Genomic DNA, 13384 nt, shown 5'->3' with positions numbered 1-13384 from the left:
AATTTGCTTTTAATTATATACGGTCGTGTTTAATAAAAATTGAAGGCGTCCGTGATTTAAGCAAAAATATATCAACAAAATATGAAGTTATCTAGCTAATCTGTCTATCCAGCATCTATCTATCTATTAGCTAAAGGACCTTTGATGAGTCCCTTTCCCCGCCCATAAACCGCTCAAGCCTCCCACAAAGCCCCGCCCAAAGCTGATGTCACCGCAGGTCCTTAAAGGTAACTGTCGCAGTCCCTTTTGTTAGTGACCTGCGATCTTTGAAACTTGCTTTAATTTATACGATCGTGTTTAATAAAATCGAAGGCATCCGTGATTTGAGCAAAATATTTGATCGCCGCATCTAACACAGATATGTAGCATTTATAAATATTGACAATAGCTAATTGCGGCACCCAACTTTCCTGAGTGCTGATTTAGCGTCTATTTTGTGAAATACGGATAGATAGATAGATAGATAGATAGACAGATAGATAGATAGTTAGATATCGGCTAGATAGATAAATAAATAGAAGCCTAGAATGTGTCGGCAGATAAGAACCATTTGGCCCATCTAGTCTGCCCAATATACTGAATACTATGGATAGCCCCCGGCCCTATCTTATATGAAGGATAGCCTTATGCCTATCCCATGCATGCTTAACCTCCTTCACTGTATCTGCAGCTACCACTTCTGCAGGAAGGCTATTCCATGCATCCACTACTCTCTCAGTAAAGGAATACTTCCTGATATTACTGTTAACCCTTTGCCCCTCTAATTTAACACTATGTCCTCTTGTAGCAGTTTTTCTTCTTGTAAATCTTCTCTCCTCTTTTACCTTGTTGATTCCCTTTATGTATTTAGCAGTTTCTCTCATATCCCCTCTGTCTCTTCTTTCTTCCAAGCTATACATATTAAGGTCCTTTAATCTTTCCTGGTAAGTTTTATCCTGCAATCCATGGACCAGTTTAGTAGCTCTTCTCTGAACTCTCTCCAAAGTATCACTATCCTTCTGGAGATATGGCCTCCAGTACTGCGCACAATACTCCAGATGAGGTCTCACTAGTGCTCTGTAGAGCGGCATGAGCGCCTCCCTCTGTCTACTGGTAATGCCTCTCCCTATACACCCCAGCATTCTGCTAGCATCTCCTGCTGCTCTATGACATGGTCTGCCTACCTTTAAGTCTTCTGAAATAATGATCCCTAAATCCCTTTCCTCTGAGGTTAGGACTGTATCACTGATTGTATATTCTGCTCTTGGGTTTTTACGCCCCAGGTGCATTATCTTGCAATTATCAACATTACATTATAGTTGCCAGATTTTTGACCATTCCTCTAGTTTTCCTAAATCCTTTTCCATTTGGTGTATCCCTCCAGGAACATCAACCCTGTTACAAATCTTTGTGTCATCAGCAAAAAGACCCACCTTACCATCGAGGCCTTCTGCAATTTCGCTGATAAAGATATTAAACAATATGGGTCCCAGAACAGACCCCTAAGGTACCCCACTGGTAACAAGACCTTGGTCTGAATATACTCCATGGACTACAACCCTCTGTTGCCTGTCCCTCAGCCACTGTCTAATCCATTCAACAATATGGGAGTCCAAGCCCAAAGACTGCACTTTATTGATAAGCGTTCTATGTGGGACAGTATCAAAAGCCTTACTAAAGTCCAGATAAGCGATGTCTACTGCACCTCCGCCATCTATTATTTTAGTCACCCAATCAAAAAAATCTGTAAGATTAGTTTGACACGATCTCCCTGAAGTAAACCCAGGCTGTTTTTCATCTTTCAATCCATGGGATTTTAGATGTTCCACAATCCTATCCTTAAGTCTGGTGTGGCGAAACCAACCTCGCCACTGGGTTTTGGAGAGGCCTGTTTACCAGCCTCTTGCCTCAGGATTATGGCCCATACTAACTTTTAAACCCCTGAACCTATTCAAGTGAATTTTGGATAGGTTTGTCCCCAAGTTATACTGTTTAAATTGATGTTAGTTATATGTATGGCCAATGTAAACTCACAAAGTTGTAACAATTTATAATACGTGTAACTTGTCAGCTTGGGAGGAATATGCTGGGTGTGTTTCTATTGTGCCATTGTCCCATTGTGTGTTTAAATGGTGATGTCTGTCCTGTTGTCCCCACATGTGTATTGGTGATTTCTCTTTGTCTTGAGAGATAATTGGATTACGCCTTTGGTGTTTTCAGGGCAGAGAGGAGCAAACCATGATGCATTGTGGGGATGTATTGTCTCTGTGTATCCTACAGTGCTGCATCTGTCCTATGTCACAGTCTTCATTCTGGTCCCCTAGGGGCATGTACACCAGATGGGCTTGGTTGTTTTATACCTCCCTGTGGGCGGACCTGTATTTGCAAACAACTGTAATAAAAACCAGGCTGGGTGTGCCAGGACCTCAGACCACTGCTTGACCCTCAACACGGAGCCTTGTCTCGTTATTGGGGGGATCCGCTGTATGCTGTTAGAGACTGATTGCCAGGAGTGTAAGCTGATTCCTATTCGTCTGCTAGCAGCTATTCGTGAGGTTCCAGTTTGGAGTGCTATTTTGTATCCAGTTCGGGAGTTTGGGTGTTCTGCAGTAGCTGGGCCTGTCTCTCAGAAAGGGGCATATCGCCTAAATGGATTTTAACCCCTTGTCTGCTGAAACGGTCCGTTACATTGGTGGCAAGCAGCGGGATCGTTCCTACAGCCAGAAGGACAGCTACAGGAGACACCATTTCTTTGGATTTTATAACTTAAGGGCAACGCATGTCTCAGTACAGCGACCCTAAAAGCACCAGGATGGAACCAGCAGTGGAGTACAGATACTCTGTGGAGGAATTTGACCGTATGATGTGGTTGCGGCTGAACTTCTTCGGACCCAATCCAGCTGAGAAATACGTGAAGTTCGTGAGGAGTCTAGTGTTCAAGACCCTACTATACCGGGCAGAAGGTGACGGTCAGCTGCCACGTTGGGTGGACCTCCACCGGAAGTTACAGTTGCGGGACAGAGAGAGCTCAGTCTCCTCTCCCCAGCGGCAGTGTGAAGTGCAGGGAGAGGAGAGCAGCGTCCTCCCTCCCCAGCGGCAGGCTGAGTTACAGGGGGCAGAGGTAGTTGTTCCTGCCCCCCAGCAGCAGAGTGATATGCCGGGAAGGCAGTGTGAAGTGCAGGGAGAGGAGAGCAGCGTCCTCCCTCCCCAGCGGCAGGCTGAGTTACAGAGGTAGTTGTTCCTGCCCCCCAGCAGCAGCATGATTTTTTGGGAATTGGGAGCCCAGTCTCCATTCCCCAGCGGCCGAGTGATGTGCCGGGAATTGGGAGCCCAGTCTCCTTTCCCCAGCAGCCGTGTGATGTACAGGGAATTGGGAGCCCAGTCTCCATTCCCCAGCGGCAGGCGGAGTTACAGGGGGCAGAGACAGTCGGTCCTGTCCCCCAGCGGCAGAGTGTCCAGCAGGGAATAGAGAGCCCAGTCTCCTTTCCCCAGCAGCAGGACACTGTATTGGGAGCGGAGACGGTCGGTCGCCCTCCCCAGCGGCTGGAAGTATGTATGGGAGAGGAGCTCGTTACCCCCTCTCCCCAGCGGCAGCTTAACGCACCAGGGGGAGACAGTAAGCCCCACAACAGTGCAGATGGGACCGTGGTCTCTGCACTTACAGCACAGGGGGTAGAGACAGTCGGTCTCCCCCTCCAACAACCAGACTCTAAGCCAGGGAGCAACACAGAGACCGGGAGTACCAGCTTCCAACATAACCTTGGTGGACTCACTGGACAGAGACAGGCTACCAAATGCAACAGGTCCAGTATTGGGTTGTGGGTGGGCTGCCAGACTAACTCAGGTACCGACCGGCATGAGGTCAGGTATCTGGTTAGTCTTCCCTGGGGGGGGGGGGGGGGGAGATGTGTGGCGAAACCAACCTCGCCACTGGGTTTTGGAGAGGCCTGTTTATCAGCCTTTTGCCTCAGGATTATGGCCCATACTAACTTTTAAACCCCTGAACCTATTCAAGTGAATTTTGGATAGGTTTGTCCCCAAGTTATACTGTTTAAATTGATGTTAGTTATATGTATGGCCAATGTAAACTCACAAAGTTGTAACAATTTATAATAAGTGTAACTTGTCAGCTTGGGAGGAAAATACTGGGTGTGTTTCTATTGTGCCATTGTCCCATTGTGTGTTTAAATGGTGATGTCTGTCCTGTTGTCTGCACATGTGTATTGGTGATTTCTCTTTGTCGTGAGAGATAATTGGATTACGCCTCGGGTGTCTCCAGGGCAGAGAGGAGAAAACCATGATGCATTGTGGGGATGTATTGTCTCTGTGTATCCTACAGTGCTGCATCTGTCCTATGTCACAGTCTTCATTCTGGTCCCCTAGGGGCGTGTACACCAGATGGGCTTGGTTGTTTTATACCTCCCTGTGGGCGGACCTGTATTTGCAAACAAATGTAATAAAAACCAGGCTGGGTGTGCCAGGACCTCAGACCACTGCTTGACCCTCAACACGGAGCCTTGTCTCGTTATTGGGGGGATCCGCTGTATGCTGTTAGAGACTGATTGCCAGGAGTGTAAGCTGATTCCTGTTCGTCTGCTAGCAGCTATTCGTCAGGTTCCAGTTTGGAGTGCTATTTTGTATCCAGTTCGGGAGTTTGGGTGTTCTGCAGGAGCTGGGCCTGTCTCTCAGAAAGGGGCATATCGCCTAAACGGATTTTAACCCCTTGTCTGCTGAAACGGTCCGTTACATCTGGTTTCCATTAATTTCCCCACTATTGATGTCAGGTTTACTGGCCTATAGTTGCCCGATTCCTCCCTACTACCTTTCTTGTGAATGGGCACAACATTTGCCAATTTCCAATCTTCTGGGACGACTTCTGTTGCCAGTGATTGGTTAAATAAATCTGTTAATGGTTTTGCTAGTTCACCGCTGAGCTCTTTTAATAGCTTTGGGTGTATACTATCAGGCCCCTGTGACTTATTTGTATTAATTTTAGACAGCTGACTCAGAACCTCTTCCTCTGTAAAGACACATGCGTCAAAAGATTCATTAGTCTTCTTTCCCAACTGAGGTCCTTTTCCTTCATTTTCCTTTGTATAAACTGAACAGAAGTATTCATTGAGGCAGTCAGCTAGTTCTTTATCTTCTTCCATATATCTTCCTTCTTTGGTTTCTAATTAGGTAATTCCTTGTTTTAGTTTCCTTTTTTCATTTATGTATCTGACGAATGCCTTATCGCCTTTTTTCCCTAACTGAGCTCATTTCTCTTCTGCCTGTGCTTTAGAAGCTCTTATAACTTGTTTGGCCTCTCTCTGCCTAATCTTATAAATTTGTCTGTCATCCTCGTTTTTTGTTTTTTTTGTAATTACTAAATGCTATCTTTTTGTTTTTAATGATTTTGGCCACTTCTGCTGAGTACCACAGTGGTCTCTTCCTTTTTTTGCTTTTACTGACAAGCCTAATGCAATTTTCTGTTGCCTTCAATAGTGCCACTTTTAAGTAGTCCCATTTCTCCTGGACTCCAATGAAACTGTTCCAATCTGATAGGGACTCGTATACCACTAATCTAATTTTAGAAAAGTTAGTTTTTCTCAAATCTAAAACTTTTGTTTTTGTGTGGTGTGACTCAGTCACTGTACTTATAGTAAACCACACTGACTGGTGATCACTACATACCAAATTCCCATTTGTGAATACTAAATCTAAAATGGCCTCCCTCCGGGTTGGCTCCTCCACTACTTGCTGTAGAGATAATCCCAGTAGGGAATTTAGAATATCTGTACTCTTGGCAGAACTTGCTATTTTGGTTTTCCAGTTTACATCAGGAAGATTGAAGTCTCCCATAATGATAACTTCCCCCTTCAATGTCATTTTAGCTATTTCCTCAACTAGAAACATAGAATGTGTCGGCAGATAAGAACTATTTGGCCCATCTAGTCTGCCCAATAAACGAGTAGATCATCTAATTCTTTGACTTAGCTCGGTGGTCTATATATCACATCTACACGAGTTACCTTATAGATAGATAATAGCTAAATAGGTAGACAGATGGATATATGTTTGATAGATGGTTATATAGAAAAATAGATAACTAGCTGGATAGATATCTGTGAGCTAATAGATAAATAGATACATTGTTAGATAGATAGATTGATTGATAGATATGAGCTAATAGATAAATAGATAGATGATAGATAGATAATAGATAAGAGATAATAGATAGATCGATAGATAATAGATAATAGATAGATAATAGATAGATAGATAGATAGATAGATAGATAGATAATAGATAGATAATAGATAGATAGATAATAGATAAATAGATAGATCGATAGATAATAGATAGATAGATGATAGATAATAGATAGATAGATAGATATGAGAGATAGATAATAGATAATAGATAGATAGATAATAGATAGATAGATAGATAGATAGATAGATAATAGATAGATAATAGATAATAGATAATAGATAGATAATAGATAATAGATAATAGATAGATAATAGATAATAGATAATAGATAATAGATAGATAGATAATAGATAGATAATAGATAGATAGATAATAGATAGATAGATAGATAGATAATAGATAGATAGATAGATAGATAATAGATAGATAATAGATAGATAGATAGATAATAGATAGATAATAGATAGATAATAGATAGATAGATAGATAGATAGATAGATAAATAATAGATAGATAATAGATAGATAGATAGATAAATAATAGATAGATAGATAATAGATAGATAGATAGATAATAGATAATAGATAGATAGATAGATAGATAGATAGATAGATAGATAGATAGATAATAGATAGATAGATAATAGATAGATAGATAGATAAATAATAGATAGATAGATAATAGATAGATAGATAGATAGATAGATAGATAATAGATAATAGATAGATAGATAGATAGATAGATAGATAATAGATAGATAGATAGATAGATAGATAGATAGATAGATAGATAATAGATAGATAATAGATAGATAGATGATAGATAGATAATAGATAATAGATAATAGATAGATAGATAGATAGATAATAGATAGATAGATAGATAGATAGAAGGATAGATAATAGATAGATAGATAGATAATAGATAATAGATAATAGATAATAGATAGATAGATAGATAGATAGATAATAGATAGATAGATAGATAGATAGAAGGATAGATAATATATAGATAGATAGATAGATAGATAATAGATAGATAGATAGATAGATAGATAGATAGATAGATGATAGATAGATAATAGATAGATAGATAGATAGATAGATAGATAGATAGATAGATAGATAACAGATAGATAATAGATAGATAATAGATAGATAGATAATAGATAGATAATAGATAGATAGATAGATAGATAGATAGATAATAGATAGATAGATAGATAGATAGATAGATAATAGATAGATAATAGATAGATAATAGATAGATAGATAATAGATAATAGATAGATAGATAGATAGATAGATAATAGATAGATAGATAATAGATAGATAATAGATAGATAATAGATAGATAGATAGATAATAGATAGATAGATAGATAATAGATAGATAGATAATAGATAATAGATAGATAGATAGATAGATAGATAGATAATAGATGATAGATAGATAGATAATAGATAGATAATAGATAGATAGATAGATAATAGATAATAGATAGATAGATAGATAGATAATAGATAATAGATAATAGATAGATAATAGATAGATAGATAATAGATAATAGATAGATAGATAGATAATAGATAGATAGATAGATAATAGATAATAGATAGATAGATAGATAGATAGATAATAGATAGATAGATAATAGATAGATAATAGATAGATAATAGATAGATAGATAGATAATAGATAGATAGATAGATAATAGATAGATAGATAATAGATAATAGATAGATAGATAGATAGATAGATAGATAATAGATAGATAGATAATAGATAGATAATAGATAGATAATAGATAGATAGATAGATAATAGATAGATAGATAGATAATAGATAGATAGATAATAGATAATAGATAGATAGATAGATAGATAGATAATAGATGATAGATAGATAATAGATAATAGATAGATAGATAGATAGATAGATAATAGATAATAGATAATAGATAGATAATAGATAGATAGATAATAGATAATAGATAGATAGATAGATAATAGATAGATAGATAGATAATAGATAATAGATAGATAGATAGATAGATAATAGATAGATAATAGATAATAGATAATAGATAGATAATAGATAGATAGATAATAGATAATAGATAGATAGATAGATAATAGATAGATAGATAGATAATAGATAATAGATAGATAGATAGATAGATAGATAATAGATAGATAATAGATAATAGATAATAGATAGATAATAGATAGATAGATAGATAATAGATAATAGATAGATAGATAGATAGATAGATAATAGATAATAGATAATAGATAGATAATAGATAGATAGATAATAGATAATAGATAGATAGATAGATAATAGATAGATAGATAGATAATAGATAATAGATAGATAGATAGATAGATAATAGATAATAGATAGATAGATAGATAATAGATAGATAATAGATAATAGATAATAGATAGATAATAGATAGATAGATAATAGATAATAGATAGATAGATAGATAGATAATAGATAGATAATAGATAATAGATAGATAGATAGATAGATAATAGATAGATAATAGATAATAGATAGATAATAGATAATAGATAGATAGATAATAGATAGATAATAGATAGATAATAGATAGATAATAGATAGATAATAGATAATAGATAGATAGATAGATAGATAGATAATAGATAGATAGATAGATAATAGATAGATAATAGATAGATAATAGATAATAGATAGATAATAGATAGATAATAGATAGATAATAGATAGATAATAGATAATAGATAATAGATAGATAGATAGATAATAGATAGATAGATAATAGATAGATAATAGATAATAGATAGATAATAGATAATAGATAGATAATAGATAGATAGATAGATAGATAGATAGATAATAGATAGATAATAGATAGATAGATAGATAGATAGATAGATAGATAGATAATAGATAGATAATAGATAGATAGATAGATAGATAGATAGATAGATGATACCGTAGACAGGACATTAGCTGTAACCCGGTTGTGATTGTGACTCTCTTGTCAGCGGTTTTTACAGCCGGACGACGACTACATATGTTGAATATCTGTGATCGCAGCGACTATGAAATAGGGCAAAATGGGAAGACAGAATCGACACCCGGGAAAGTTGGGTGCAACTGCTGCCGCAGAACATGCCTTCAACATGCTCGGACATGACGTGCTTTGCAAAATGGGGTCCGTATTTCACAAAATGGACGCTGAATCGGCACCCGGGAAAGTTGGGTGCCGAAATGAGCTATTGTCAATATTTATAAATGCTACATATCTGTGTTAGATGCGGCGATCAAATATTTTGCTTAACCCGTTTGCTCCCAGTGCCGTACATGTACGGCGCTGGAGTGATATGCGAACATGGCGCCCACTCGCTCGCACGTGCAGTGGGCGCCATGGCCGACAGATCTCTGCTGTTTCACACAGCAGAGACCTGCGGCTAATTTTCGTGACTGGCAATATTACAGATCGCGGTAATTAAATGCTTTAGATGTGAGATCACGGCACCTAAATGCACAAAAACCCGGAAGCTTGCGCTTCTAGGCTTCCTGCCGATGCCCCGTGTGGCCAATTTGGGCATCAGTAGTTGGGCTGAACACTCTCAGCATTGCCGATGAGTCTGAAAGTGTTCCTGCTGCAAATTCCTATTTTGGCCACCAGATGGCAGGCCAGGATAAGAAATGAGCAAAGTTGACTGTAAATAGCAAATATAAAATCCCTGATAAATCAAAATTTAAAATTTAAAAATATAATTAATAAACTCAAACTAAGAGGCACAAAATGATCACAAAATAAAAAAATGATGTTATATATAATATATAAAAAATATATAAAAGTTTAAATCACCCCCCTTTCCGTATAGTTAAAAAATAAATACCTAAATAACAATATATATAAACATCAGGGGTATCACCGCTACTGAAAATGCCCATACTATTGAAATAGAAAAAAAATTCCAAATGGCGTAATGGAAAAAAGTGTCAAAATGGCCGATTTGCCTTTTTTTTTCATTGCTTCTCTTACCCAATTTTTTTTTATAAAATGTGATCAAAAAGTCACGCACACTCCAAAATGGTATCAATAAAAAGTACAGAGTGTTCCGCAAAAAATGAGCCACTAAACAACTCAGTAGACGTAAGTATCAAAGTTATGGCGGTTAGAATATGGTGATGTAAAAAAATTTGTTGTTCAAAGTTTACATTTATTTTTACACTATTTAGACATAAAAAACCTAAACACCTGGGGTATCGTTGTCATCCTACTGACCAAGATAATGAAGGGCACGGGGCAGTTTTTCTGTAAACAAAATGCCGTGGGAACAAAACCCGTAAAATGATGGAGGGATTGCGTTTTTTTCCAATTCCCACTTCCCACTACATTTTATGCCATAATTAACCTCTTCACGACTGCAATCTGTATATATACGTGATAGCTGCACATGCCCCGTCAAGCCAGCTCTTTAATCCAAGCGCTGCAAAGCGCTTGGATTAAAGCTTCTGCCCCTGCCCTGCTGCTGTCACGGACAGCATACAGTGCGGTAATGCCGGCAAGGGGCCAATCAGAGTGGCCCCTTGCCGGCAATCGATCCGATTGGTTAGTCTATGCAGAATAACCAATCGGATCGCGGCAGTGTTAAAATGCCGGTTTCAGGCTCTGATCTGCGCTCTGCAGATCAGAGCCTGAAATCGGTAATGTGTCCTGAAGCCCCCGATCTGTGCCCCCTTCTTGTCCTTCTTCTTACCCTGCCCCCGATGCGTCCACCCCCTCCTGCCCCGATCTGTAATAAGTAAAATGCTGCCCCCTGCCCCCGATGCGTCCGCCCCCTCCTGCCCCGATCTGTTATAAGTAAAATGCTGCCCCCGATGCGGTCCCCCTTCTGTGTGTGATGGCGGCGGCTCCATTCCTGAGCCGCCGCCATCAGCAGCGTGTGTCAGCTCTATGCTGACACTGCTGGAACCGCATAGATGCCGCAGTAGCGGCATCCATGGGGTTAATAGAGGGAGGGGGCTCCCTCTCTCTCAACCATCAGGGCTGCTGCGATCGCAGCGCCCGATGGTTGCCATGGCAACCGGACGCTTTGCAAAGGCGTCCGGTTGCCATGGCATAGGCGTCCGATGCTGCCACCTACAGGCATCTGATTGTATTATACTTTGCAATGCAAAAGCATTGCAAAGTATAGTACAACCATCAGCCCCACTGGATCTTCAAGATCCAAGAGGGAACTGATAAAAAAAAAAAGTGAAAATAATAAAAGTAAAAATAAATAAATAAAAATGTAAAAAAAAAATTCCTTTTCCTATAAAAAAAAATAAATAAATAACAAAAACCACACATATTAGGTGTCACCGCGTCCGTAGCGACCATCTCTATAAATATATCACATCATCAACCCCGTCCAATAAACACCATAAAAAATAAAAAATAAAAACGGTGTAAAAAAATAAGCCATTTTTGTCACCTTACATCACAAAAAGTGCAACAGCAAGCGATCAAAAAAGGCGTATATACCCCAAAATAGTACCAATCAAACCGTTACCTCATCCCGCAAAAAAAGCCCATATTTAAGACAATCGCCCAAAAAATAAAAAAGCTATGGCTCTCAGACTATGGAGACACTTAAACATCATTTTTTTGGTTTCAGAAATGCTATTATTGTGTAAAACTTAAATAAATAAGAAAAAGTATACATATTTGGTATTGCCACGTCCGTAACGATCTGCTCTATAAAACTGTCACATGACCTAACCCCTCAGATGAACGCTGTAAAAAAAAAAAAAAAGGTTCCAAAACAGCCAATTTTTTGCCCACCTTGTCCCATAAAGTGTAATAATGAATGATCAAAAAATCCTATGTACCCAAAAATGGTACCAATAAAAACCTCAACTCTTTCTGCAAAAAATGAGCCCCTGCACAAGACGATCGGTAGAAAAATAAAAAACATATGGCGTTCAGAAAACCAATCCAGCAAAATCTGCCTTCCAAAAACCATACGGCGCTCTTTTCCTTCTGCGCCCTGCCGTGCGCCCTTACATCAGTTTACGACCACATGTGGGGTGTTTCTGTAAACCGCAGAATCAGAGTAATAAATATTGAGTTTTGTTTGGCTGTTAACCCTTAATGTGTTAAAGAAAAAAATTTAATAAAATAGAAAATCTGCTAAAAAAGTGAAATTTAGAAATTTCCTCTCCATTTTCCTTTAATTCTTGTGGAACACCTAAAGGGTTAATAACGTTTGTAAAATTGGTTTTAAGTAACTTGAGGGGTCTAGTTTCTACAATGGGGTCATTTATGGGGGTATCTACTATGTAGGCCCCACAAAGTGACTTCAGACCTGAACTGGTCCTTATAAAGTGGGTTTTGGAAATTTTCTTAAAAATTTCAAGAATTGCTTCTAAACTTCTAAGCCTTGTAACGTCCTAAAAAAATAAAATAACATTTCCAAAATGATGCCAACATAAAGTAGACATATGGGGAATGTTATGTAATAAATATTTTATGAGGTATCACTTTCTGTTTTAGAAGCAGAGAAATTGAAATTTAGAAAATTGCTAATTTTTTTTAATTTTTGGCAAATTTGGGATTTTTTCATAAATAAAGGTGATATATATTGACTCAAATTTATGACTGTCATGAAGTACAATGTGTCACGAGAAAACAATCTCAGAATGGCGTGGATAAGTAAAGGCGTTCCAAAGCTATTACCACTTAAAGTGACGCATGTCAGATTTGTAAATTTTGACCTGGACACTGGGGCATCAAGGACCTTTGGTCATGAAAGGGTTAATGGTGACATTAGAAAGTACAACGTGTCCCGCAAAAAATAAGCCCTCGTACAGCTACGTGACCGGAAATATAAAAAAGTTATGGCTCACGGAAAATAGGGAAGAAAAATGAAAACGCAAAAATGAAAAAACCTCCGGTAGCCAAGGGGTTAAATCACGTACGCCTTCGATTTTTATTAAACACGATCGTATAAATTAAAGCAAGTTTCAAAGATCGCAGGTCACTAACAAAAGGGGCTGCGACAGTTACATTAAGGACCTGCGGTGACATCATGAAAGGGCTTTTAGTCTTAGGGTCCTAGACGGAGGTTAATACAAGCCTAATATCATTTTATTTATAAAGATACTAAAACTGAATTCAATGACTGACGTAATATCAGATCTAACAGAATAAAGGGGAT

At 37.9% G+C, this 13384-nt stretch overlaps 1 protein-coding gene across 1 annotated transcript in view; it reads left to right on the top strand.

Annotated features, from left to right (window-relative positions):
• The window catches only part of SLC22A7 (solute carrier family 22 member 7), a 199027-nt gene that overhangs the window by 96284 nt on the left and 89359 nt on the right, over positions 1 to 13384 (top strand). The window lies entirely within an intron of this gene.

The sequence above is a fragment of the Bufo bufo genome, chromosome 4 (genome assembly GCF_905171765.1).
Source record: "Bufo bufo chromosome 4, aBufBuf1.1, whole genome shotgun sequence".
Taxonomy (NCBI): domain Eukaryota; kingdom Metazoa; phylum Chordata; class Amphibia; order Anura; family Bufonidae; genus Bufo; species Bufo bufo.
This window is presented reverse-complemented; position numbering and strand designations above follow the sequence as displayed.